General features: G+C 49.5%; 1 protein-coding gene across 9 annotated transcripts in view; it reads right to left on the bottom strand.

The window, feature by feature from the left end:
- SLC8A1 (solute carrier family 8 member A1) overlaps positions 1–26,955 on the bottom strand; it is a 329,095-nt gene that overhangs the window by 285,531 nt on the left and 16,609 nt on the right. For 4 of the 9 annotated variants that reach the window (XM_037896399.2, XM_043544229.1, XM_043544230.1 and 1 more), the window contains exon 1: positions 9,456–9,675. The exons of 4 other annotated variants lie outside the window; for them this stretch is intronic. The gene's annotated coding sequence lies outside the window, so the exon portion shown is untranslated. Of the gene's footprint in view, positions 1–9,455; positions 9,676–19,075; positions 19,182–26,955 lie in introns of those variants that run through there. One more of the 9 variants, XM_043544228.1, reaches the window with a different exon arrangement.

Genomic DNA, 26,955 nt, shown 5'->3' with positions numbered 1-26,955 from the left:
GTGCCCATGGCCTTTCGGATTCCCTTTGAGTTCTGACCTTTACATTTGCTTTTTTCTGTGCTCCTGAGCTCTTCTTAGCACCCCACCACACCGAAGAGCGTATGATCTATGCCATTCAGCATGGCTGAGCTTTGTGGAACAGACCTCATTCCAAGGCTGCATTTTTGCAAAGGCCAGCTTCTCTTTTTTCCAGTGGCTTCTTTCCCTCCTGCCACAGCTCCAGGGAGAGGACCGTCTGGCTGTTTAGTGTCAGCCTTTAAACCGCTTTCAGCCATAAAAAAAAATAAATATGTTTGCAGTTAGGCTCACAACCCATTGGTGAAAGTGTACTCAGAACAGGGGTATCCTGGCCATAGAGGTAACTGAAGAGAGAGCACATGTTCATTATTCTCGCAACAAACAAATGGCCAGGTGGAGGCTTTCCATTAGGAATTATTTCCCTAGCAGTCAGCTGAAAATGCACTGCACCATTCAGCAGCTGTAACAAAGTGACATTTACACTCTTACAGGTGGAGACGTAGAGGTCCAGCTGTGCCTATCCTGCTGTGACATCGGTCTTGTAATACACATTGTTAGCATGAATTTAGTGCTAGCTCACACTGGAGACCGATACCCGTTTGTCCATGTCACTGGCTCAGTAGAGACAGAAGCAGGGCAACCTTTCCCCACAGGTCTGGATTCACCATAAGAAGGATAAAAAGATGAGGGAAGAGTAAAAGGGAAGGTCCTCTCACAGATCAGTAACTGGATAAAAGTTAGGAAACAAAGGGTAGGAATAAATTGTCAGTTTTCACAATGGAGAGGGGTGAACATTGGGGTGTTCCAGGGGTCTGTCTCAGGACCAGTGCTGTTCAACATATTCATAAATGATCTGAAAAAGGAGCAAACAGTGAGGGGGCAAGGTCTGCAGAGGATACAAAACTACTCAGAATAGTGAAACCCAAAGCAGACTGCGAAGAGCTACAGAATGATTTCATAAAACTGAATGACTGGATAACAAAATGGCAGATTAAATTCAAATGTAGATAAAAGCAAAGTAATGCACACTGGAAAACAAATGCCAACTATACATACAAAATTATGTGATCCAAATTAGCTGTTACCACTCAAGAAAGATCTTGGAGTCATTGTGGAGAGTTCTCTGAAAACATCCACTCAATGTGCAGTAGCAGTCAAAAAAACAAAAACACAAAAAAACAAAACAAACCCCCACACCTAATAGAACATTGGGAATCATTAGGATAGATGAGAAAATATCATAATGCCTCTGTATAAATCCATGGTACACCCAGACCTTGAATACTGCATGCAGATCTCGGTGCCCCATCTTAAAAGAGATTATTAGAATTGGAAAAGCTGCAGAGAAAGGCAACACAAAGTGATTAAGGGCATGGAACAGCTTCCTTGTGAGGAGAAATTAAAAAGACTGGTGCCGCTCAGTTTGGAAAAGATGATGACTGGGGGGGGGGGGGGTAATGATAGACGCCTATAAAGTCATGACTGTGTGGAGAAAGTGTAATTTACGCCTTCTCATAACACAAGAAGGAGTCACCCAATGAAGTTATTAGGCAGCAGATTTAAAAACAAAAAGGAAGTATTTCTTCACACAATGCATATTCAACCTGTTGTACTCACCCAGGGATGCTGTGAAGGCCAAAACTATAATGAGGCTCAAAAAAGAATTAGATGTTTTCCTGGAAGATAGCCACTGATGGACCTATTAGCCGAGATGGTCAGGGACGCAAGCCCTCAGCCCTGACTGCCAGAAGCTGGGACAGGGGATGGGTCACTCGGTAACTGCCTGGTTCTGTTCATTCCCTCTGTAGGGCCTGGCATTGACCACTGTCAGAAGACAGGATACTGCACTAGATGGACATTGACCATAATGGGTCAGACCATTCTTATAGTCTGTACCCTATAAGCAGGATGGGATTGGGGCAGAAAAACATGGGCACTCTTCCCAGGAGAGGGACTGTAGGCTGATAGAGGGACACGAGGCAATCAACCAAAGGCAGCTGAAGTGCAAGAGCCAACCTGCTTTCCTCTACCAATCTGCTTCAACCCTGCCAGACCTGCCCCTAGGGCTGACCGCGGCCTGTTCAGTCCTTGGCTGTCTGTTGAGGCTGCCAGAGAAGGGTATCAGTCATGATGATGGTTTAGGGAACAGGGACTTTTGCCCTCTAGATGTTAGCTTGAGACCACCAGCTAGTTTCACACAGGCACTGAACAGTCTCCTGGGGAGAATGCGGTCAGTCACTGCTACACTGGGCTGGATGCAATGACCCCCCTGTAGTTGCCTGCAGCGCTGGTAAGCCTGGAGAGTCCCAGGTAACTGCTGGGCCAGCTGTGTACCAGCTGCTCAGACAGCAACAGCTCACAGGAAGAACACTGTTTGCAGCTATGTTCAGGGCCCACCACAGCCCCTCCCTATCCCTTAGCCACATGGGCCAGGGTGGATGGAACTTCCCTGGGACAGGGAGTTGCTGAACCCGCAAGACATGGGAAGGAGTGACCCTGCTGGACTGCCTTAGTTTGAAAGGGAGATGGCAACTCGGAAACCCTTGCTCTCCTTCTTGTGCCCACCAGTCCAGCCCTCAGAGCTGCCAAACCCTGCTCTGCTGCTGGCAGCTGCAGCCATCTGACATCTGACCTACCCCTGCACCGACCGCCATCTCCAGGCGGCCTGAAGGCATGGCCCCGTGTTGAGCACAGTGTGGGAATCCAACGCCCAGGCGACTCTGGTACAGGTGATGGTAGCACAGCTCACATCCTCTGACCAGATGTAGGTAGAAACAGTCTTAGTCATGCTGCTACCTGATGGTCTGACAGCAGCTGGGAATCCATAACCAGACTCTCACACTGTCCCGGGGCCAGCAGATCTGCATCATCTTTATTGGCGGCCTCTCAGACAAGCACTTCCATCTTGTTTTGAATACGTTTCAAAACAAACCAACCGCTAGCTCCAATCTCTACTAGACAGCAGTAAAGCATTTGACTGCCCTTGCAAGGGGAGAGGAGTTGGAGACAGAGCTAGGTATCAGCAGGGCAATTAAGGCACCGCAGCCCGAGGGTCCCAGCATCATTCTATCCCTGTAGATGCTGACAAATGCCAACACGTTAGTGGCAATTGGTATTTACAGATGGAGAAACAGAAGCAACTCTCTTCAGCACAGGGAGGTTCAGTGACTTGTCCGGAAGGCCTGTGGGCCACTGGATTTGGAATAGGGTCAGGTTCGAATCTGGACACCGACTTGAGGTGTGGGTTTTGGCAACTTCCTCCCAGCCTTGTTTTTTCCACCTGCCTTCCAGGCAGAATTCATGCTGAACTTGGAAACGAGTGGATGAAAGGCATTAGGTCAGAGCTGTAAATGCAACTCAAGTTCTTGGCTTCCTGCCTTGCCCAGAGTCTGCTGGGTCTCACTCGCCTCTCCTTCACCTCACCCCCCAGACCATAGCCAGCCTGGAACTCCCAAGGTCCATCAGCACAGCCGGCTGTGACCTAGAAAAATCCACACCAGGGGGATCTCCAAGCCAAGTCAGTATAAACAATCCCAACCTCTCCAAATATAGTCAAAAGCCCATCCTCACTGAAACCAGCTCAGTAAGACACTTCAGGCCAGCTCTTTTTCTAAACAGGACTTTCAGAAGTCAGAATAATCGTAAACCATGACTAATGCTTTCAGATGTCCCGGTTCCCCCTCTCCCTGTCCCCAGCAACCATCCAAAACAAACAGATAAAGACAATACCCGCCCCCCCCCCCCCATAGCACGTGGGGATGATTGGGAGAGCTTGGGTGCTGACAGGTGGCAGGTCTCAGGATTAAGCTTTTAATGCAAGTCAGAACCTGGTCAGTGGAAGGATCTAGTCCCTGCATATTAATGAAATGCCCAAGTGATACTTTGACAAGGTCCCTCACCAAAGGCTCTTAAGCAAAGTAAGCAGCTGTGGGATAAGAGGGAAGGTCTTCTCCTGGATCAATAACTGGTTCAAAGATAGAAAACAAAAGGATAGGAATTAATGGTCAGTTTTCAGAATGAAGAGAGGTGAATAGTGGGGTACCACAGGGGGCTGTACTGGGACCAGGGCTGTTCAACACAGTCATACATGATCTGGAAAAGGGATCAACAGTGACAGAGCAATGTTTGCAGAGGATACAAGATTACCCATGGTAGTTAAGTACAAAGCTGACTGTTAAGAGTTACAAAACCGGGATCTCACAAAACCGGGTGACTGGGCAACAGAGTGGCATATGAAATTCTATGTTGATAATGCAAAGTAATGCACATGGGAAAACAATCCCAACTATACATATAAAATGATGGGGTCTAAATTAGCTGTTACCACTCAAGAAAGATCTTGGAGTCATTGTGGATAGTTCTCAGAAAACATCCACTCAATGTGCAGCAGCCGTCAAAAAAGCAAACAATATTGGGAACCATTAGGAAAGGGGATAGATAAGACAGACTATCATAATGTCACTATGAAAACCCATGGTATGCCCACACCTTGAACCCTGCATGCAGTTCTAGTCACCCCATTGGAAAAACACACACATTAGAACTGGAAAAGGTACAGAAAAGGGCAACAAAAATAAGGAGCTATATGGAACAGCTTCCATATGAGGAGAGATTAAAAAGACTGGGGATACTCAGCTGAAAGACAACTGAGGGGAACACACTAGAGGTCTATAAAATCATGACTGGGGTGGAGAAAATGACTAGGGAAGTGTTATTGACCCCTTAACACAAGAACCAGGAGTCACCCCAATGACATTAATAGGCAGCAGGTTTAAAACAAACAAAAGGACGTACATCTTTACGCAGTGCAGAGTCAGCCTGTGGAACACCACATCCCCTGGCAATGTAAAGGCCAGAAGTACAACTGGGTTCAAAAAAGAATTCGATAAGTTCATGAAGGACAGGTCCATCAATGGCTATTAGCCAGGATGGGCAGGGATGCAGCCCCATGCTCTGGGCATCCCTATCCTCTGACTGCCAGAAGCTGGGAATAGGCGGCAGGGGATGGATCACTCGATAACTGCCCTGTTCTGGTCGTTCCCTCTGAAGGGAACGACACTGGCCACTGTTGGCAGACAGGATACAGGGCTACATGGACCACTGGTCTGACCCGGCCTGGCCATTCCTATGTTCTTAGGCCACAGTAGAGCTTTGCAGGGGCTTGTTGGCGAGGAGGAAGGGCCGGGGGGGGGGAGGGTGGCCTGGCTGTGGTAGGCAAAGCAAGGGCGGTGAAACCGTTCAGAGAGGAGAATGAGGCAACAGGATGGCCCGGGGGACATGAGGTGAAATGCAGGGGAAGACACGGAGATGTGAGATGACCCAGGCACAGACAAGGGGCCAGGTGGAGTACACAGAGGATCGGGCAGGCAGGAAACTCCCCTAGGAGGCCTAGAATGGCTTGCTGAAGGGTAGCACACAACAGCAGCCCCTGTGGCTGATCTGTCCTTGCTCCCTCGGGGGACCACTTTGCCTGGAAAGGGGTGGGGAGAAGAAGGGACCATGGCCCCATCTCCCCGCCACATCAGCTGGCTGAGCCGGGCAAGGGAGTGTGCTCGGACTGTCCTTGCAAACGGCACACAACGCATCTCCTCCAGATGCCCAGCAGCTCCAGGGCAGTACCGTGCTGCTCTGCCCAGTGCTACTTTCCCATCACATTAGCCAAACCTAGGATTTCAGCGATCAGGATGGGAAAGAAATGAGAGGTGTAGAGGTGTCACCCCAAAAGAAGTGGGAGGATCTGGCAAGACCTGGTGGCAGGGGAAGGGAAGCAGAGCCAACCGGGACACACAAGTTGTGAGCTGAGGAGGTGGGGAGGAGAGCGGCGCTGCCAAACAGGAAGGTCTGGCAGTGAAGCGGAGTTTTCTCCTTGACAAAACTAGCAAGCCCCTCAGCAGGGAGTTGGGAGCGGTGGGGGGGGCGGGAGATGGGCTGTCTGAGAAGAGAGACAAAGGCAAAGAAGAGCTATCAGGGGTTGGGGCATGGGAGAATACTGCGGAGGAGAGGTGAAGGCAGAGGGAACTCATTTGCAATGGAAATCTGTCCCCAGGCATATGGCAAAGCAGGGGCAGGGGAAGCAGAGGTCAGAGGAGAAGGCAGAGGGGGCATGAGCAGGACAGGCAGAGGGTTGAGGGAGGCAGCATGATGGAAGAAAAGGCAGAGTTGGAGACAGACACCTTGTTTTTCCATGCTGGGTCAGGAAGCAGAGAAGGCAGTAATATTGAGGGGTCTTGAGTGAGATCAGGAAAAGTTTGGGGTGAAATTCACCCCATGCAGAGGGCTGGCACAGGCTCTCTGCACGAGGGGTGCAGGGCCAGAGGAGACAAGGGGCAAGATTACAGAGCACAGGAAGAGAGGCAGGGAGCTGTTCCATGATTTGGAGAATGGGAAGAGAGGCAAGCAGCAGAGTGGCTGGGGAAGCCTGTTACGAGTGGCAGAAACAGAGTGAAGGAAACAGGCTCAGACGGGGAGGTCTAAGGAGAAATTAGACAGGAGGCACCTCCCTTAGCACATCATCCACATGAAAGCGGGAATCACCTAGAGTTGGATTAGGGGAGTCAGAGGTCAGCCCACGCAGGAGGAGCTGGGGCAATGAGAGACCATGCCCACATGGATGGAGAAGGGACAGACATCGCCAATGCGATGAACGTCAGAGATGGGAAAGAGATGGACGGCAGAGGCTGGGTGGGACCAGTGGAACCTGATGGGCCACCAGGGTTTCCCCAGCTGGGTGCAGGAAGGCCCAGTGAGGGTAGCAAGGATTCAGGGAGATCCGGGGGAGGAGGGAGAAGGTGACAAAGGCATAGAGGGTGCGGACTGGAGACTGAGCAGGGGCTTCTCAGGGCATGGGCTTGAGACCATGCTGACTCCAAGGCGAGGGAGAACCGCAGACATGACTGCTAGCGAGCCGCCTAGGAGAGCGATTAACGTGGGGACTTGATTGGCAGCTGAGACAATAATGGGCAGTTTCCTGAGCACTCCACTGAGTTTTGCTTGCTGATTTCTTGCCCACAAAAACCCTCCTGAGTTATGGAGGGACCCACGCAAAAGTATTTACAAGTCAGCCATTCATACGAGCGTAAAGTGAGGAGAAGATTCTCCCATTCTGATCAGGTGGGGCTCTGTGCGGCTGTGAGCGACATGGCAAGGCACAGGGCAATGACCCTTACACAGAACTGGCCTGAAATGGGGGGTGCAGCAATCAGATTGCAAATACCAAACTCCTGGGGGAGAATCAGAGCAAGAGATTGCTCAAAGCTGAGTGAATGTAAGGAACAGGAGGCTACCTGTTTTTGACAGACCTGCTTTTATTGGCTTTAAATTGGGCCAGGTGAAGCACTGAGGAGGACTGGAAATGTAAGCCATATCTGCCTCGGTATAGGTTTTAAACTCCACTTTGAGGATGAGGCAGCAAAGGGTTAATGCAAGAATGACCAGTAACCAGCGCAGCTGCCAATTCTCTGCTAATAACTGTCCTGAGCCACAAGCCAGGGGAGTCTGCAGGGAACAGGAGGAGGTAGGCAGCTGGAGGGTATTTACCTGCAGGCCCGGAGCACAGGAAGGGGCGTGAGAGGGTTAGTGAATGCAGGGGCTGGGCAGTGGGTTCTGACTGTGGAATGTGCAAGAGGGTGCTATCCCCTGGGTGGGGTGGAGGGTGCCGGTTACAGGCTAGAATAGCTGGGGAGCAGGCAGAACACACTACTGGATAATTAGATTGAGACAAACGGCGGGGGAGTGCTGTCAAACACATGAACGAACAGACGCTGGCTCTCTCATTGTGGCCAGCTCTAGTGAGGTTATTGCAAGTGTGGGGGTCACAGTGTTTTTCTGAAAGCCCCAGGGGCTGGAGTGCTGTGAAAACCTGAGGATCCTACCTTTCACTTTTGAAAAAAAAAAAAAAGCAAATTTCTATACCTCCTGGTTGTGGGAAGAAGCAGGACAGTGTCACCCCAGAAAGCAAAGAACTCAATGTATTTAAAAAAAAAAACCTTCTATTTTAAACCAATCACACGATTTGGGGAAGCCTGGGTCATGATTTTGCAACATCTGGGGCCACCAGTGCTGCTCTCTGTGAAATGGGAGTGAAAGCAGTAAACTCAAATGCACACATGACTGTGCCCTTGCGGTTTTACCACAGCTTTCACGTTCAGACTTCAGTTTTCCCTGGCGTTTGCTGCAATATTCTGGCCCTTGGGTTTCACCCTCTAGTCCTGAGGTTGTTTAGCATAGGCAGCTGGAGGGGGAGAAGCGAGACTACTATTCTACTGAGAAATTAAACTAAAATGTCAGATGAGAGCCAGCCATGCTTCCAGCGAGACAAAGCCTACGTGATGACCGGTTTCTAACGGATTTCCTAATAGGACTGATCCCATATTGCTCGGAAAGAGAATCAGGGTTTAATCAAATCTGCAGATTATCTGCTTTGCCCAGGGAACCGGATTAAATACCTAAAGAGAAGGGAGGGTGGGTTTGTTTTGAAAGGCAAGGACAAGAATCGATGCACGGCTGATAGCAAAACGTTAAATCCAGCGGATCGCCAACCCGGAGCCCGCTTTGCACACGCACAGCTCTGCCCTTCCTTGCAGGAGACAGGCACCTTGGCAGGCGATTAACAGCATTGCTGTGAGCCATGATGGGGGGCTCGTCCTTCCCGGGCTGAGCCTGGTCCTGCTCGGACGCCCCGGGTTCCCTCACCGCTCGCCGGCTGGCCTCGTGCCCTTCGTCCGCCTCTCCCCACGGCGGCCCCCGCGGTGCCCGTGCCGGCTTTCCTGCTCCGGGCGGCGCGCCCGTCTGCCTGTCAGAGCCGGGGAGGTTTGCGCACCTTCGGACCCGGCTCCTCCGCCTTCCCCCGTCCAAGCCGGGCGGCGCGGGGAGAAACCCACGGAGCCGCGACCAGCCTACGCCCGGAGGCACCGCCCGCTCCCCGGCGACGAGGGTGCAAGCGGGGCGCCGCCGCCGGGCGCAGCTCGCCTCGCCCCGGGCCGGCGCAGCCAGGGGACCCGCGGGCTCGCAGAGCTCGGCCCGGGCGAGCCTGGTCACAGCAGCCCGCCAGCGCGCTCGTTCCTCCCGCTCCCCCCTGCGGCGGCCACAGGCCAGGACGGCGCTCGGCGCGGTGGGCTCCGTCCCCCGCGGGCCGGGGAACCGCCGCCCGGCCCCGGCGCCTCGCACTCAGCCCTGGGCTACCCCGCCCGGCCGCCCCGGGACCGGACCCGGCTGCCCCTCCCGACGCTCCCCGCCCCCGCGGCGCGGGAGGGAAATACAAATTCCCACCGCCGGCCGCTCGGCAGCGCCGCCCGGAGCGCACTGGCCGGAGCCGCTGGCTCCCCGCGGGGGCTGCCAGCCGCCCTCCACGGCGCCCCCGGCCCGCCCGGCCCCGGGACGGCCCCCGCGCCCTGCTGCGCTCCGCGCCCGGCCACCTGCGCCGGGGAAGCGGCTCCTACCTGGCGTCCGCAGAGCTCAGCCCCGGGCGGGCAGCGGCCGGGCCATGGCGGGGAAGGAGGCGCGGAGCCGGGGCTGTCAGCAGGAGCGCGGGTGGCCCGGCAGCCGCCCCCTCCTCCTCATGCTCCGGGTCCCCGCGGCGAGAGCCGGCAGCTTCCGCAGCGCCCCGGCCGTGCCCGCCGCCCCTGCCGCCGCCGCCGCGCTCCGGCTCTGCGAGTGCGGGGCTGGCTCCGCGCCAGCGCTCTTATCAGCGCGCAGACCCTCCCACCCGGCAGCCTCCCCTCCCGGCCCGGTCCGCAGCCTGGCCCGGCCTCCCCGCCGCCCCGCCCCCGCCCCGCGGTCCAGCCCTGGGCCAGGTCCCCCAGCGCACCGGGGCTGCGCAGCGCTCTCCGCCGGGCCCGCCCAGCCGCCGCACCGGCCGCGAGCATCTGGGGCCGAGTCCCCTGCGGGAGGGGGCAGCCGGCGGAGACCGACAACTTCAGAGCAGCGCTGGCAGCTAACGGGAGCAGGGCAGAGGCGCGGGAAGTGGGGGGCTGCTGCACCCCCTGGCTTGAAGTGGGGGTTTCCATCCTAGTCAGCTGCACAGCTGGGTTCAATGGCTCTCAGCCCCCCCCCCCCCCCCCCACACACACACATTGTTCCAGCCCTCTGGAGAGAAGTGGATTCCCCTAGGAGATCACTGGGGAGGGGCCCAGGCAGCTGGGGAGGGCAAGGAGCGAACTGGGGGAGAAGGGGGGAGGGAGAAAGGAGTGGGGAATGGGGGAATGTATAAGGACCAAGTTCTGGTCCCTGCCGTTTCTGTTTCACTGTAGGGTTTGCTCTACAGTTGGCCCCTGTTAAGGTGCTCTCAGAAATGCAGGGAATGGTTCTTGCTGCACTGGAGTGCACAGAGAGAGGGAGGCAGCTCACCCTTCTCCAGAGCCATAGGCTGGGTTTGTCCCAGCCAGCCAGAGCGGGAGTTGAGCAGTAGTGGTCGTGTTATGGCAGAGGGTAAAGGCCCCCATGAAGATCAAGGTACCATTATTCTAAGTGATCTACACAAAAAAAGAGAGAGTCCCTGCCCCAAAATGCTTGCTGTCTAAATGGACAAGAAGCATTACTAGCCCCATGAGACGAACTGACTTGCCCAGGGTCACATAGGAAGTCAGTGGCAGAGCAGTGAACTGACCTATGTTGGCCGAGTTCCAGGCCAGGACTTTAACCACAAAACCATCCTTTCCTGATCCCCCCCCCCGCTTTCCTCATTTCACATTCTTACCCCATTGTAAAACACACCTTCTTTCCCGTGCCTGGGAAGGTCTCGGTGTGAGTGCTTTCAGCAGACCCTGCCAACAGTCATCTACCCCATAAGAACGGCCATACTAGGTCAGACCAAAGGTCCATCTAGCCCCATATCCTGTCTTCTGACTGTGGCCCCTGCCAGGTGCTTCAGAAGGAATAAACGGAACAAGGCAGTTATTGAGAGTGATCCATCCCCTGTTGCCAATTCCCAGGTTCTAGCAAACAGAGGCTAGGGACATGAACAAGGTCAGCTCCCAGACTGCCTCACTGGGCAGCACAGCATGGGGAGGAGGTGACCAGCCCTCTGTGAAGAAAGAAGTGGTTTGGGACTATTTAGAAAAGCTGGACGAGCACAAGTCCATGGGGCCGGACGTGCTGCATCTGTGAGTGCTAAAGGAGTTGGTGGATGTGATTGCAGAGCCATTGGCCTTTATCTTTGAAAACTCATGGCGATCGGGGGAGGTCCCGGACGACTGGAAAAAGGCTAATGTACAGCCCATCTTTAAAAAGGGGAAGAAGGAATATCCGGGGAACTACAGGCCAGTCAGCCTCACCTCAGTCCCTGGAAAAATCATGGAGCAGGTCCTCAAGGAATCCATTCTGAAGCACTTACACGAGAGGAAAGTGATCAGGAACAGCCAGCATGGATTCACCAAGGGCAAGTCACGCCTGACTAATCTAATTGCCTTCTATGACGAGATAACTGGCTCTGTGGATGAGGGGAAAGCAGTGGACATGTTGTTCCTTGACTTTAGCAAAGCTTTTGACACGGTCTCCCACAGTATTCTTGTCAGCAAGTTAAAGAAGTCTGGGCTGGATGAATGGACTATAAGGTGAATAGAAAGTTGGCTAGATTGTCGGGCTCAACGGGTAGTGATCAATGGCTCCATGTCTAGTTGGCAGCCGGTATCAAGTTGAGTGACCCAAGGGTCGGTCCTCTGGCCGGTTTTGTTCAATATCTTCATTAATGATCTGGAGGATGATGTGGATTGCACCCTCAGCAAGTTTGCAGCCTGACACTAAACTGGGAGGAGAGGTAGATACGCTGAAAGGTAGGGATAGGATACAGAGGGACCTAGACAAATGAGAGGATTGGGCCAAAAGAAATCTGATGAGGTTCAACAAGGACAAGTGCAGAGTCCTGCACTTAGGACGGAAGAATCCCATGCACCGCTACAGACTAGGGACCGAATGGCTAGGCAGCAGTTCTGCAGAAAAGGACCTAGGGGTTACAGTGGATGAGAAGCTGGATATGAGTCAACAGTGTGCCCTTGTTGCCAAGAAGGCCAATGGCATTTTGGGACAGATAAGTAGGGGCATTGCCAGCAGATCAAGGGACGTGATCGTTCCCCTCTCTTCGATATTGGTGAGGCGTCATCTGGAGTAGTGTGTCCAGTTTTGGGCCCCACACTACAAGAAGGATGTGGAAAAATTGGAAAACGTCCAGCAGAGGGCAACAAAAATGATTAGGGGACTGGAACACATGAGTTATGAGGAGAGGCTGAAGGAACTGGGATTGTTTAGTCTGCGGAAGAGAAGAATGAGGGGGGATTTGATAGCTGCTTTCAACTACCTGAAAGGGGGTTCCAAAGAGGGTGGATCTAGACTGTTCTCAGTGGTAGCAGATGACAGAACGAGGAGTAATGGTCTCAAGTTGCAGTGGGGGAAGGTTTAGGTTGGATATTAGGAAACACTATTTCACTAGGAGGGTGGTGAAGCACTGGAATGCGTTACCTAGGGAGGTGGTGGAATCTCCTTCCTTTGACGTTTTTAAGGTCAGGCTTGACAAGCCCTGGCTGGGATGATTTAGTTGGGGATTGGTCCTGCTTTGAGCAGGGAGTTGGACTCGATGACCTCCTGAGGTCCCTTCCAACCCTGATATTCTATGATTCTATGACACCATCCCTGTCCATGCTGGCTAATAGCCATGGATGGACTTATCCTCCATGAACTTATCCAGTTCTTTCTGAACCCTCTTAAAGTCTTGGCCTATACAACATCCTCGGGCAAAGAGTTCCACAGGTTGACTGTGCGTTGTGTGAAGAAATACTTCCTTTTTTTTCCTCCCATAGAGACTAAGGTCAGATGGGACCATTAAGATAATCTAGTCCGATCTCCTGCACAACGCAGACCACAGAATCTCACCCACTCCTGCGAAAAACCTCTCACCTATGTCTGAGCTATTGAAGTCCTCAAATCGGGGTTTAAAGATTTCAAGGAGCAGAGAATCCTCCAGCAAGTGACCCGTGCCCCATGCTACAGAGGAAGGCGAAAAACCTCCAGGGCCTCTTCCAATCTGCCCTGGAGGAAAATCCCTTCCCGACCCCAAAAATGGCGATCAGCTGAACCCTGAGTATATGGGCAAAATTCACCTGCCAGATACTACAGAAAATTCTTTCCTGGGTAACTCAGATCCCACCTCATCTAACATCCCATCACAGGCCATTAGGCTATTTACCATGGATATTTAAAGATCAATTAATTACCAAACTCATGTTATCCCATCATACCATCTCCTCCATAAACGTATCGAGTTTAATCTTAAAGCCAGATAGATCTTTTGCCCCCACTGCTTCCCTTGGAAGGCTATTCCAAAACTTCACTCCTCTGATGGTTAGAAGCCTTCGTCTAATTGCAACTCTAAACTTCCCAATGGCCGGTTTATTTCCATTTGTTCTTGTGTCCACATTGGTACCGAGCTTCAATAATTCCTCTCCCTCTCCAGTATTTATCCCTCTGATATATTTATAGAGAGCAATCATATCTCCCCTCAACCTTCTTTTAGTTAGGCTAAACAAGCCAAGCTCCTTGAGTCTCCTTTCATAAGACAAGTTTTCCATTCCTTGGATCATCCTAGTAGCCCTTCTCTGTACCTGTTCCAGATTGAATTCATCCTTCTTAAACATGGGAGACCAGAACTGCACACAGTATTTCCAGGTGAGGTCTCACCAGTGCCTTGTATAACGGTACTAAAACCTCCTTATCCCTACTGGAAATACCTCTCCTGATGCATCCCAAGACCGCATTAGCTTTTTTCACAGCCATATCACATTGGCGGCTCATAGTCATCCTATGATCAACCAATACTCCAAGGTCCTTCTCCTCCTCTGTTACTTCTAATTGATGCGTCCCCAGCTTATAACTAAAATTCTTGTTATTAATCCCTAAATGCATAACCTTACACTTCTCACTATTAAATTTCATCCTATTACTATTACTCCAGTTTACAAGGTCATCCAGATCCTCCTGTATGATATCCCGGTCCTTCTCTAAATTGGCAATACCTCCCAGCTTTGTATCATCCGCAAACTTTATTAGCACACTCCCACTTTTTGTGCCGAGGTCAGTAATAAAAAGATTAAATAAGATTGGTCCCAAAACCGATCCTTGAGGAACTCCACTGGTAACCTCCCTCCAGCCTGACAGTTCACCTTTCAGTAGGACCCGCTGTAGCCTCCCCTTTAACCAATTCCTTATCCACCTTTCAGTGTTCATATTGATCCCCGTCTTGTCCAATTTAACTAATAATTCCCCATGTGGCACGGTATCAAACGCCTTACTGAAATCTAGGTAAATTAGATCCACTGCATTTCTTTTGGCTAAAAAATCTGTTACTTTCTCAAAGAAGGAGATCAGGTTGGTTTGGCATGATCTACCTTTTGTAAAACCATGTTGTATTTTGTCCCATTTACCATTGACTTCAATGTCCTTAACTACTTTCTCCTTTAAAATTTTTTCCAAGACTTTGCATACTACAGATGTCAAACTAACAGGCCTGTAGTTACCCGGATCACTTTTTTTCCCCTTTCTTAAAAACAGGAACTATGTTAGCAATTCTCCAATCATATGGTACAACCCCTGACTTTACAGATTCATTAAAAATTCTTGCTAATGGGCTTGCAATTTCAGGTGCCAATTCCTTTAATATTCTTGGATGAAGATTATCTGGGCCCCCCGATTTAGTCCCATTAAGCTGTTTGAGTTTCGCTTCTACCTCAGATATGGTAATATCTACCTCCATATCCTCATTCCCATTTGTCATGCTACCATTATCCCTAAGATCCTCTTTAGCTTTAATAAAGACTGAGGCAAAGTATTTGTTTAGATATTGGGCCATGCCTAGATTATCCTTAATCTCCGCTCCATCCTCAGTGTTTAGCGGTCCCACTTCTTCTTTTTTTGTTTTCTTCTTATTTATATGGCTATAGAACCTTTTACTATTGGTTTTAATTCCCTTTGCAAGGTCCAACTCTACTTGACTTTTAGCCTATCTCACTTTATCCGTACGTGTTCTGACCTCAATAAGGTAGCTTTCCTTGCTGATCCCTCCCATCTTCCACTCCCTGTATGCTTTCTGCTTTTTCTTAATCACCTCTCTGAGATGTTTCCTCATCCAGCTTGGTCTACAACTCCTGCCTATGAATTTTTTCCCTATCTTGGGATGTAGGCTTCTGATGGCTTCTGCAGCTTTGATTTAAAGTAATCCCAGGCCTCCTCCGCCTTTAGATCCCTAAGTTCTTCACTCCAATTCACTTCCCTAACTAATTTCCTTAATTTTTGAAAGTCAGCCCTTTTGAAATCAAAAACCCTAGTCGCAGATTTATTTTTGTTAATCCTTCCGTTCAGTTTGAATTGAATTAGCTCATGATCACTTGAACCAAGATTGTCCCCTACAACCATTTCTTCTATGAAGTCCTCACTACTCACCAAAACCAAATCTAAAATGGCATCCCCTCTAGTCGGTTCAGCAACTACTTAATGAAGGACTCCATCAGCTATCGCATCGAGAAAAATCTGAGCCCTATTATTATTACTAGCACTCGTCCTCCAGTCTATATCTGGGAAGTTAAAGTCTTCCATGATCACGCAGTTTCCATTAGTATTTACTTTATTAAAAACATTAAAAAGGGCTCTATCCATATCCAAATTAGATCCCGGCGGTCTATAGCACACCCCAAGCACTGTCCCAGGGGAGGCTCTAATAGTTTTCTTCCCCAGTGTGATTTTTGCCCAGAGGGACTCTGTCTTATTCATTCCATCGCTTCTTATTTCTTTACATTCTACCTCCTTACTGATAGACAATGCTACTCCACCACCTCTACCTTCATTTCGGTCTTTCCTAAACAGCACATACCCTTCAATACCTGTAGTCCAGTCATGACTACTATTGCACCCTGTTTCTGTTATCCCTCGAATATCTGGTTTCACTTCCTGCACCAGTAGCTCTAGTTCCTCCATTTTGTTACCTAGGCTCCTCGCATTGGTGTACAAACATCTTAATTTTTGCTGTTTGGCCTAGCTCACATTCTGTACCCTATTAGGCACAGTCATTCTACAGCCAGTATAACCTATTAGACTGGTATCCACACTGCCCTTCCTCCTTATATACATTCTCCTACCCACGGCTATATACTTTACTTCATTTTCTTCCCTCCCAATGCTAAAATCCGGCGTGGCGATTACCTGGACATCTCCCAACCATCTCCCCCAAATTCCTAGTTTAAAGCTCTCTTAATCAGTTGTGCCAGCCTCCATCCTAGAAGTCTATTTCCTTCCCTACTCAGATGAAGTCCATCCCGAGAGAACTGTCCTCTGTCCAGGAATGCCTCCCAGTCGCCATACATCCCAAAGCCTTCCTTATAGCACCACTGCCTGAGCCATCTGTTGATAGTCATAATCTTGTCACGCCTTTGTTGCCCTTCTCCAGGAATAGGCAAAATCCCACTACAGATCTTAGCACCTGGAAGACAGCACACCCTTCTATTCTCTGGATCAGCTCTGGTTACAGGCCTGTCTATTCTTCTCAGTAAAGAGTCCCCAGTCACATAGACCTGCCTTTTCCTGGTGACGGTGCTATTTTCCAGTCTATCCCCTGTTCCCTCTGGCTGCAAGTTCTTTCCATTCCTGTTCTCCCTTGTAATCCTCTTCAACCCATCCTGTATCCTCCTGGGGCTCATATTTGGTGTAGTCTCCATTGACTCTTCCCCTTTTCCTATAGGACTAGCCGCTCTTCTCTTCTTCCTTGCCCTTCCACCTTCAGTGACTACCTGCTGAGCCCCTTCTTCATTTTCCAGCTCTGCAAACCTGTTCTTGAGCTCTGTTTCTCCTTCACTAGCCCGTCTTTTCCTCTGCCTGGTTCTTTTAGTCACATGCTTCCACTGACCACTTTCCTTACCCAGTCTCCCCTCAGAATTCCTCAATCCTGCTTCCATCTGCAAGTCTGAGCTTTTCCCTTCAGATACCTCATGTCTTTGCTCCATCATCTGCTCAAACCTCTTTCTAAACTCAACCAGACTTTCCACCTGCATCTCCAAACCTCGGATCTTTTCCTCCATCAGCTCTATCAGACGGAATTTCATGCAGACAAAACTCTTACCAGGTACCCCCTCCAGGATCATGTACATTAGGCAGCTTCCACATCCAGTCATCTTCATTGTGTCTTCCACGGCATGAGTCACTCCCACTGCTGCCTCTGTGTCTGTCACAGCCTTCCCCCCTAAATCCCGTTCATCTGGGATACACAAACCCCACCAAAACACCACCACCCACAGCAAAACCAAATCCCAAACAAGCACCACAAGACAAACTCCCCTGTTTACAGCTCTGTTTGCTAGCTCCTCTGCTACGGTCTGGCTGGCTGGCTACCTTTATAGGACCCCTAGTCAGGGAAGCCCCGCCCCCTTATCAGGGCTCAGCTTCTCTTCCAGCACAAAGCCCCGACAAGCCTCTACACATGTTTGTTTTAAACCTGCTGCCCGTTAATTTCATTTGCTGACACCTAGTTCTTGTGTTATGAGGAGTAAATAACTCTTCATTATTTACTTTCTCCACACCAGTCATGATTATATAGACCTCTATCATGTTTCCCCTTAGTCGTCTCTTTTCCAAGCTGAAAAGTCCCAGTGTTATTAATCTCTCCTCATACGGAAGCTATTCCATATCCCTAATCATTTTTGTTACCCTTTTCTGTACCTTTTCCAATTCCAATATATCTTTTTTGAGATGGGGCGACCACATCTGCATGCAGTATTCAAGATGTGGGCGTACCGTGGATTTATATAGAGGCAACATGATATTTTCTGTCAAGAGCATTCCCGTGAATAATCACATGCTTAAAGTTAACCACATGCGTAATTCTGTGCAGGATTGGGACCAGCTGGGGAACTTGGGCAAGTCACTTAAATGCTCTATGCCTCAGTTTCCCCATCTGTAAAACAGTAATAATGATAGTGCCCCCCACCCCTTTTGTCAAATGCTCTCAGATCTACAGATGAAACATGCTATAGAAGACCCAGGAATGATTATTATAGTTGTTACGTAGCATTGATTTCACCAAATACCTTGTAAGTTATCCTTTAGTTGCAAAAGTAATAGACCCTAAATAATTCAACAGCTTAGTGGCAGCATACTTGTACGTGTCATCTGTCTGTCCCTGTTTCGCTCAATTTCAAATTCTGTGTGTGTGAAGCGCCCAGTACAAGGGGGACTGAAATCCCCCCTGGGGGCCTCTTGGTGCCACCGTCATAACAATACAACAATTAATAAGTGAACAAAATAACATTTAACAAGAATTACTAAACTTGCACAAAGCACATGGTATTTTACTAGTCTTAAGAAATTAAATGAGTGATTAATTGGTATCATTATTTGTTTTTGGTAGCATCCACAGTGCGCAATATGCTATATAAATACAAAAGAAGGTGTTGGGCCTGTCCTGACATCTGTGGGATGTGATCCATTGATCTATCTATCTATCCACATACACGCCCCCTCCATCTAGTTATCTATCAATCTATCTCAGCAAAATAACACCTTTTATTTGCTTGATGTAATAATACAGCAAATGAATGAGTGAAGCCAGTAAGTCACAGCTCAACATACAAACAACCATGATACTCATTTTGCAAAGCATGCTAAAACCTTGTATGCACAACAGTAACCAACAGAGCTCAGAGTTTAATTAGATGTCAGCAGCAGAGTTCTCCCTTAAGCTTCCTGTTCCCTTACAGTTATGGTCACTGACCTACTTTCCAGCTCTTTTGCTGAATATGGTGCAAAAGTCTTCTGGAAACCCAAGGCACTAACTCTCCTACGACGGTGCCTCACCAATGAACTTTCCTTGGAACAGTCTATGTCTATGTACAAAGCTACTCCCAGCCTGCCTTTCTCTGCACATTAGCTTTTCATGGTCCAGCTTCCCCAGTGCCTCCTGCTGGTGAATTCACACATTAACTGCGGCTGTGACTTTTTATGTCATCTGGGGAAGGGGACCATAGAAAATCCTAGTATGTGAGCCCTTAATATGATTATTAGAAACCATACTGGTGATATGATTTCTGACCTTTGCGTCACGTCGGTGCTCAAAGGTTCTGCCCAAGATGAAGGCCCTCACTGTGCTGGGTGCTGCACATACCCAGAGTGAGACGCAGTCTCAGGCCCTGATCCTACAGGTCACCGTGTGCAGAGGCAGCAAAGTTAACGGGCAAAGGGATCTGCCCGTGTGGATCCACTCGCAGCATCCAGCCCTAGGGAGACATGACAGAGAGAGGGTGGGGGGACGGAAGTATGAGTATCCCCATTCTTAGAGATGGGGAACTGAGACAGAGAGAATTTAAATGAATTGGCCAAGGCCATAGAGGAGGTCTGTGGCAGCCCTGAGACCAGAACCCATTTAGACTGTGAGCTCATTGGGGCAGGGACTGTCTCTTACTATGTGTCTGTGCAGCACTGGGCATGAAGGCCCTGACTACGCTTGGGTCACCCAGGCTACGGGAATACAAATGCTAAATACAAACTACAGAAACAGAATCTCTAAGGGGAGCTAGATGGAGACTGAGAATGAACAGCAAGTTTTAAAATATAGCTACAGAAAATATGAGGTCAAAACTTGCCACGGGACAGTAAGAGAGGAGAGAGGGAGCAGTGAGATTTTTAGAACCTCTCAGAAAGTAATTATGATCCACTAACAAACGTACCCACCCCAAACCCCACAGCACTTGAGGCACCGATTCCTTTCTCAATGAGGTCTCCAGATGGGGTCTATCAACAGCCACTTTCATAGGTTTGACTTATAACAGCAAGAGGATAGGTGAGGTGTGGAGGCTATGGGCATGAAGGGTCACTGTGGCTCCCCACCACCATCTCCCCCAGACGTTACGCACTCCACCATCCCTCACTCACCACTTGAACAAGTCAGACATTTATGCCTTTACTTTTGAAACATCTCCAACGGAAGTAGGTCAAAAACAAAGCAGTGACATGGGATGGGAGATGAGGAGGAGGAAACTAGGGGCTATGAAAGAGATGGGGGACCAGGAGCAGAGAGGAGAGGACGCTCTCAGGGATGTGTTGATGGGGCAAAAGGAACAGTTTCCTTCCTTCTCCCCCCCCCGCCCCCACTTTCGTGCCCTGTTTCTCTTTGCCCCTTTTAAGTTTTAACACCCACAACAGACAACACATCTGTAGATACAGAATCCACATGGCTTGTGATGCTGAATTAAAGCACTGTCCATGCAGTCATTTATTAACATGCACTCACAGACTGCACATTTCTTTCTGCTCAGCACCCAAACCCCCTTCACCTTCCTGCCCAAGGGAATACAATTGCTGCAGGCCATTGTGTACGTACGCAGAGTGAAAACCCCACACCTTTAACAATCAGGAACAATATCACACAGTGCGGTGCAAACCCTAGAGCGCAGCGTGGAATGCTGCAGTCCGACTTCTCTCTGTTCAATACCTTGGACGAGATGAAATCCAAATTCTTGAATGAATGGGATGGGATAATCCTTAGATTATTCCTCGCTTGAAAATGTCATCCGCCCTGGTCCCTGCGAAGGAGGTGAAATGGCTAGTGGTGGTGAAGATAAGACCAGACCTCCGGCTGCTGCACACTAATACAATGTACTTACTTTTGGAGAGGAGTATTGGGCCCCTGACTGAGGATATGGAAGGGGCTCTTTGCTCCCAACATCCATTGTGGAGTCACGTGCTGCTCTAGCCAATAACAGTCTTCAGTGGATGTCACCTCTCTGAACTACTCCCCAGCCTCAGTCCACATCCCTCCCGAGTCTCTGTGGTAGAGGATGACGGTGCGCTCCTGTATGCCAAGCAGTTCTGCCAGTAGCACTTCCCGTGATGCGATCTTGAATAGGCTTACACTCCCATCAGTGCCTCCAGCGAGCTTTCTTCACTGCTGCCCGGGGTGCCCTGGGCCTGTGTCTCTGAACAGACCTGGGGTCTGACCACCTAGGGCTCACGTTCCATTACCCCTTTCACAACAGCGTTGCTTGGACCTGAGCAGAAAGATGAGTCGGAAACCGAGTGTCGAGCAGGACGTAGCAGCATGAGAGGGGAGTGTGGAAATGGAATGACACCACCGCGCACCCTATCCCACGCTGTTCATGGGCTTCCTCTTCCTGGGGTCCTCGAGCCATTGCTCGCTGAGCTGTTTCCAAGGGGCCGAGGCAGCAACGCTGATCATCTTCCCTGTGGCCTCAGCAGGCTCTCGGGGAGTGCGTCTCAGCCACTGGAGCACTCTGAGAGCGAACGGCAGCAGCTGTGCAGTCTCCCACGAGATGGCCTGCATGGCACTGGGGCCTGGCTTGGCCTCTGTGGATCCTTCCAGTGTGCCCCTCGAGAAGTGTGCAGCAATGTACACGCGGGCGTTTTCCACACCAGTTCATTGATAGAAGCAACATTCTGGCCCACTAGCTAAAGGACAGGAAATTGTCCATGGCACATTTTGCGGTGCGCTTTTTCAATTCCCAGAGGGCTTTCCTCACAGGGATGAAATCACATGGCATTTCTCCGGCTTCCCAGATGGTTGGAAGCCCTATCTACCCCGGGTTCGTTTGCTCTAATGTAGCTGCACCACCATGGAGATTTGTCAGGGTGAGCTGCACTGCTCCAAGCCTCATTTCACCACTAGTGCAGTGCGTCTACATTAGGAGCTGATACCGGTATAGTTACTCCTGAGCAAACCTTCCTTGTCTAGACAAGCCCTGAGCCTCACCCCTTGTGCTCAGGAGGGTCAGCCAAAGCCATGACAACTGTCTGATAAGCTTTGAAGATTGTAAAACAACCAAAGAAGGGAGGAATTTAGTGTGGAACACAAGTTCTCTCAGAATATGGAACAGATGCTAGGGGGAAGTGGTGGGAGCTCTATTGGTTGAGACATTTAAAACTAGACTAGAATATTGACTGTAGGGAACAATCCTACAGGGAAATGGTCTGGATGGTCGAATAGGTCTTCTCAATCTATGGCTTCTGTGATTCTTTGAGCAATCCTTTTACATAAAAGTAAAGTTTAGCTACCAAGGAGATAGAATGACCTTAGCTAGATAGATTAGGTGGGAATATTTCAAGTAATAGGAGTGATGGCCAAAACCCCATATATTTTGCAAATCTGCAGCCACAGAATTTGTTACAGAACCCACCTCTTCCCACAGAATTATGCTCCAGTATTTAAGGTTTCATTTGAAAGAAAGGACTTGATAGCCATCACATTGTGAAGGAACCCTTCAACATCTGAATGGAATGTATTCTTCTTTAGGTGATTTTAACTCTGTTGAAATGGCAGTTCCAAACTGCCTCAAGTTGCTTTCCTGGGTGCTGGAAAGACCAGCTGCCCCTTACAGAGCTGCCAAACCTCCAGGGTTCTCCCCCTTTTTGTAGCTTCTACAGTGAACTTTGGTGTTGTCAGTACAAAATTCTGCAGAATACTGGATCCTGAAACATGCAGAGCCAGTGTAAAACAAATTGCATTTAATACCCGATGCAATGGCATAGGGAACCCTGTTTTGGGAATGTCTATTACCCATTTTCACCGTTCATTCAATACAAACATCAGTGAATTTAAATGTACCTAAAGCCACAGCTCAATTTCCTGCCTGCTACACTCAAGCGCTACAGAAACCATGGAGCCCTGCTCCAGAATTTAGGTCAACCTCATCTCAGAGTGCACGGGGGCTTGGTCATGGCTGATGGAACCCTTGGGAAATTGCAGAGAAATGGCATGTGCTAGCCGCGCTAATGAACCACCATGGGGGCCCTGGTACGAGGGTACATCAGAGCTGCTTTTGGTACTTTATCCTGATTGTTATCATTTGGAAAACCTTTGAGAGGGAAGTGACTGGGCAGGATCTCGTTAGGCCTGGACATGCCTGGGAAATGGGGCGTTGCAGTGGCCTAGGAATTATCCAACTTAATGACAGCCTCCATACTAGGTATAACTATCCTGGTAAAAATTCACCCCCCTAGCTAAAGCAGGTCAGCTTTGGTGTGCAGACAGGTCCCTATAGATGCTTAGGACAAGGAAGGTAAGCAGAAGGGGACGGAAATTAGGGACAAGGTGGGAAGCCAAGATGGAACATGGGGGAAGGGTGAGGAGTGGTGACTGAGGTCAGAACTTGCAGAGGGCGTTGGAAGACCGAAAGGGAATTCCACGGGGGGAGGTTGGGACAGGACAGGGCTCCCTTCCCCACCCCCGCTGATCTTCCCACACCCCTCACAAGCTCTTCAGCTCCTGGTGAGCCACAGCTGGTTCGCTGGGTGGCTTCCCACGCGAAGGCTCAGTGCAGTACCACCAAGGCTCTTTGTGCAGTCAGGAGAGGCAGGCCGGACCCTGGTGCGCACAGAGGCCTGCGTTCTACAAGAGGAGAAGAGCTCTCACGATTACTCCCCACCCAACACAGCCTGCTGCGCACTGGGGACCATCGGTGAGCTATGATTTTAACTTACACTCCTGCACCACTCGCTGCCTCCTGCCCCCCACTCCCACCTGCCTGGGCCCAGGCTGGAGTCCCAGGGAGTGGAGAAGTTGGCTGAAAGAACATGAGATTTAAAACATCACAAATCTTGGGGTTCAGTTTCTTTGCATTCTGGGTTTTGAGCCTTCAGGGGTCACATTTGCCAGATTTTCTCTGCAACCATGAGACCTAGAAACATACTTTTTCAAAAAAGAAAGCTGAGAGACTGATGTAATCATCTGACTCCAGGAGCTGGGACTTGAATTAAAACACCAGATACCATGAGGTTCATGGCAAAGTGGTGAGAGCTGGCAAGGCTGCCCCAAAGACTAACGGCTGCTGTCTGTGCCTGTCACTCAGGAAGCACCCTGTTTATATTCCCTGAGACAAAAAGATTGGCTGTCTGAAACACAGATTGCAAGAGAAAATTGCTTAGCCACCAGCATGAGAAATGGCTTCCCGTAATGGGAAATGTCTCTCTAAAGCTAGGTGCTTCTTCAGGCAGAATTCCAGCGCTGTCAAGGTCAAAGTCCGACCCTCTCTCATCCTGATCACCATCAGCTCCTATCCAGCCTCTCTGACACCATCACGCCCCTCTCCGGTCCAGGCAAAACAGACCAGCTCCCTTGCAGATTGCTCTGCCCTTACCGGCCCCTCCTTCCTGCAGTGTGGATGCTACATCAGGTTCAAGCTTCTGACCTTCCCCTTTCAAGTCCCTCACTGCTCTTTCCCTCCCGACTATCTGCTCTGGCTTCACCGCTCTGCCTAGCTGCTTCCATCATGTGCCAGCGTCTCACCTAGCAATCCGTGCACCCCCTTATGCGTGGGACGCCCTCCCTGAGCCATTCTGTCAGGAGGCTCTCCTCCGGCCCTTCACATGAAGGAGAAAGTAGTTAAGGACATTGAAGTCAATGGTAAATGGGACAAAATACAACATGGTTTTACAAAAGGTAGATCATGCCAAACCAACCTGATCTCCTTCTTTGAGAAAGTAACAAATTTTTTAGCCAAAGGAAACGCAGTGGCTCTAATTTACCTAGATTTCAGTAAGGCATTTGATACCGTGCCACATGGGGAATTATTAGTTAAATTGGAAAAGATGGGGATCAATATGAACACTGAAAGGTGGATAAGGAATTAGTTAAAGGGGAGACTACAACGGGTCCTACTGAAAGGTGAACTGTCAGGCTGGAGGGAGGTTACCAGTGGAGTTCCTCAAGGATCGGTTTTGGGACCAATCTTATTTAATCTTTTTATTACTGACCTCGGCACAAAAAGTGGGAGTGTGCTAATAAAGTTTGCGGGTGATACAAAGCTGGGAGGTATTGCCAATTTAGAGAAGGACCGGGATATCATACAGGAGGATCTGGATGACCTTGTAAACTGGAGTAATAGTAACAGGATGAAATTTAATAGGGAGAAGTGTAAGGTTATGCATTTAGGGATTAATAACAAGAATTTTAGTTATAAGCTGGGGACGCATCAATTAGAAGTAACAGAGGAGGAGAAGGACCTTGGAGTATTGGTTGATCATAGGATGACTATGAGCCGTCAATGTGATATGGCTGTGAAAAAAGCTAATGCGGTCTTGGGATGCATCAGGAGAGGTATTTCCAGTAGGGATAAGGAGGTTTTAGTACCGTTATACAAGGCACTGGTGAGACCTCACCTGGAATACTGTGTGCAGTTCTGGTCTCCCATGTTTAAGAAGGATGAATTCAATCTGGAACAGGTACAGAGAAGGCTACTAGGATGATCCGAGGAATGGAAAACTTGTCTTATGAAAGGAGACTCAAGGAGCTTGGCTTGTTTAGCCTAACTAAAAGAAGGTTGAGGGGAGATATGATTGCTCTCTATAAATATATCAGAGGGATAAATACTGGAGAGGGAGAGGAATTATTGAAGCTCGGTACCAATGTGGACACAAGAACAAATGGATATAAACTGGCCACCAGGAAGTTTAGAGTTGAAATTAGATGAAGGCTTCTAACCATCAGAGGAGTGAAGTTTTGGAATAGCCTTCCGAGGGGAGTAGTGGGGGCAAAAGATCTATCTGGCTTTAAGATTAAACTCGATAAGTTTATGGAGGAGATGGTATGATGGGATAACATGAGTTTGGTAATTAATTGATCTTTAAATATTCATGGTAAATAGGCCTAATGGCCTGTGATGGGATGTTAGATGGGGTGGGATCTGAGTTACCCAGGAAAGAATTTTCTGTAGTATCTGGCAGGTGAATCTTGCCCATATGCTCAGGGGTTAGCTGATCGTGATATTTGGGGTCGGGAAGGAATTTTCCTCCAGGGCAGATTGGAAGAGGCCCTGGAAGTTTTTCGCCTTCCTCTGTAGCATGGGGCACAGGGCACTTGCTGGAGGATTCTCTGCTCCTTGAAGTCTTTAAACCCCGATTTGAGGACTTCAATAGCTCAGACATAGGTGAGGTTTTTCGCAGGAGTGGGTGTGTGAGATTCTGTGGCCTGCGTTGTGCAGGAGGTCAGACTAGATGATCATAATGGTCCCTTCTGACCTTAATTATCTATTAATCTATGAATCGCTCCGTGGGGCCCAGATGGAATCAGCCCCTAATGATGCCTGGAGGGGCAGAGGCAGATGGGGAGAGTTAATGCTAATTCATAGATCTGAAGGTCAGAAGGGCTCTTGTGATCCTCCAGTCTGAACTCAGGACATGATAATGTTTATGTGCAGATATAAATAGTCCAGATATTGGACTGTCACCTCTTCCCACACTCCTCAGGCATGGCTTGTCTCCCTTAGCCGAGAGCTCTTCAGAGTCTCGTTGTATTAGTGCTGTGTCAGGGAAATGGTTTGCTCAGCACCTACCCCTGTGGGGCTCAGCCAGATCCCTGCCCCAGAGCACTGCTGCAATAGAAACATGGGATAGGGATGTGCTGTTTAGCCCAGTCCTACAGGCCTTCCACATCCGGAGACGCAGGAGACTGACATGAAAGAGCAAAGGACAGACGGTTAGCATGAGAGGGAGACTCAGGAAAGCTGGGTGCCTCGATGTCCTAGCTGTAAAATCAGGACAATAACAGCCCATTTCTTCTACCCTTTGCTGTCTTGACTCTTTAAACTGTAAACTGCCTGGGGCAGGGGCTGGCTGTCCCTAGCTATGCAGGCCTAGAATTCTGTAGGAACCTCTGAGCTATTTCAAAGATTTATGAACCACGAATATTTCTCTTCTCTGTGCTGTGCAATAAAACAAATATGTCATGCGTAGCTGGCAAAGCAGTCAATCAGTGACAAGGCAATAAATGCTGCTGAGGTTCTGTGAATGATTATAATTTAAAAATAGAGAAACAAAGAAAAGCAGAGCATGAAGAATACACGGTAGATGTTTTCTGAGAAATGAAACTGTGTTGTGTACAAGACTGAAACAACTTCAACTTCTGCTTTCCTTCACGTGCCTGTGAATTCTCTTTCCTGAGTTTCAGGCTCTCTTCTGGCGTGG

The sequence above is a fragment of the Chelonia mydas genome, chromosome 3 (assembly GCF_015237465.2).
Source record: "Chelonia mydas isolate rCheMyd1 chromosome 3, rCheMyd1.pri.v2, whole genome shotgun sequence".
Classification (NCBI taxonomy): Eukaryota; Metazoa; Chordata; order Testudines; family Cheloniidae; genus Chelonia; species Chelonia mydas.
The sequence above is the reverse complement of the archived record's forward strand: the minus strand, read 5'-3'. Positions and strand labels throughout refer to the sequence as shown.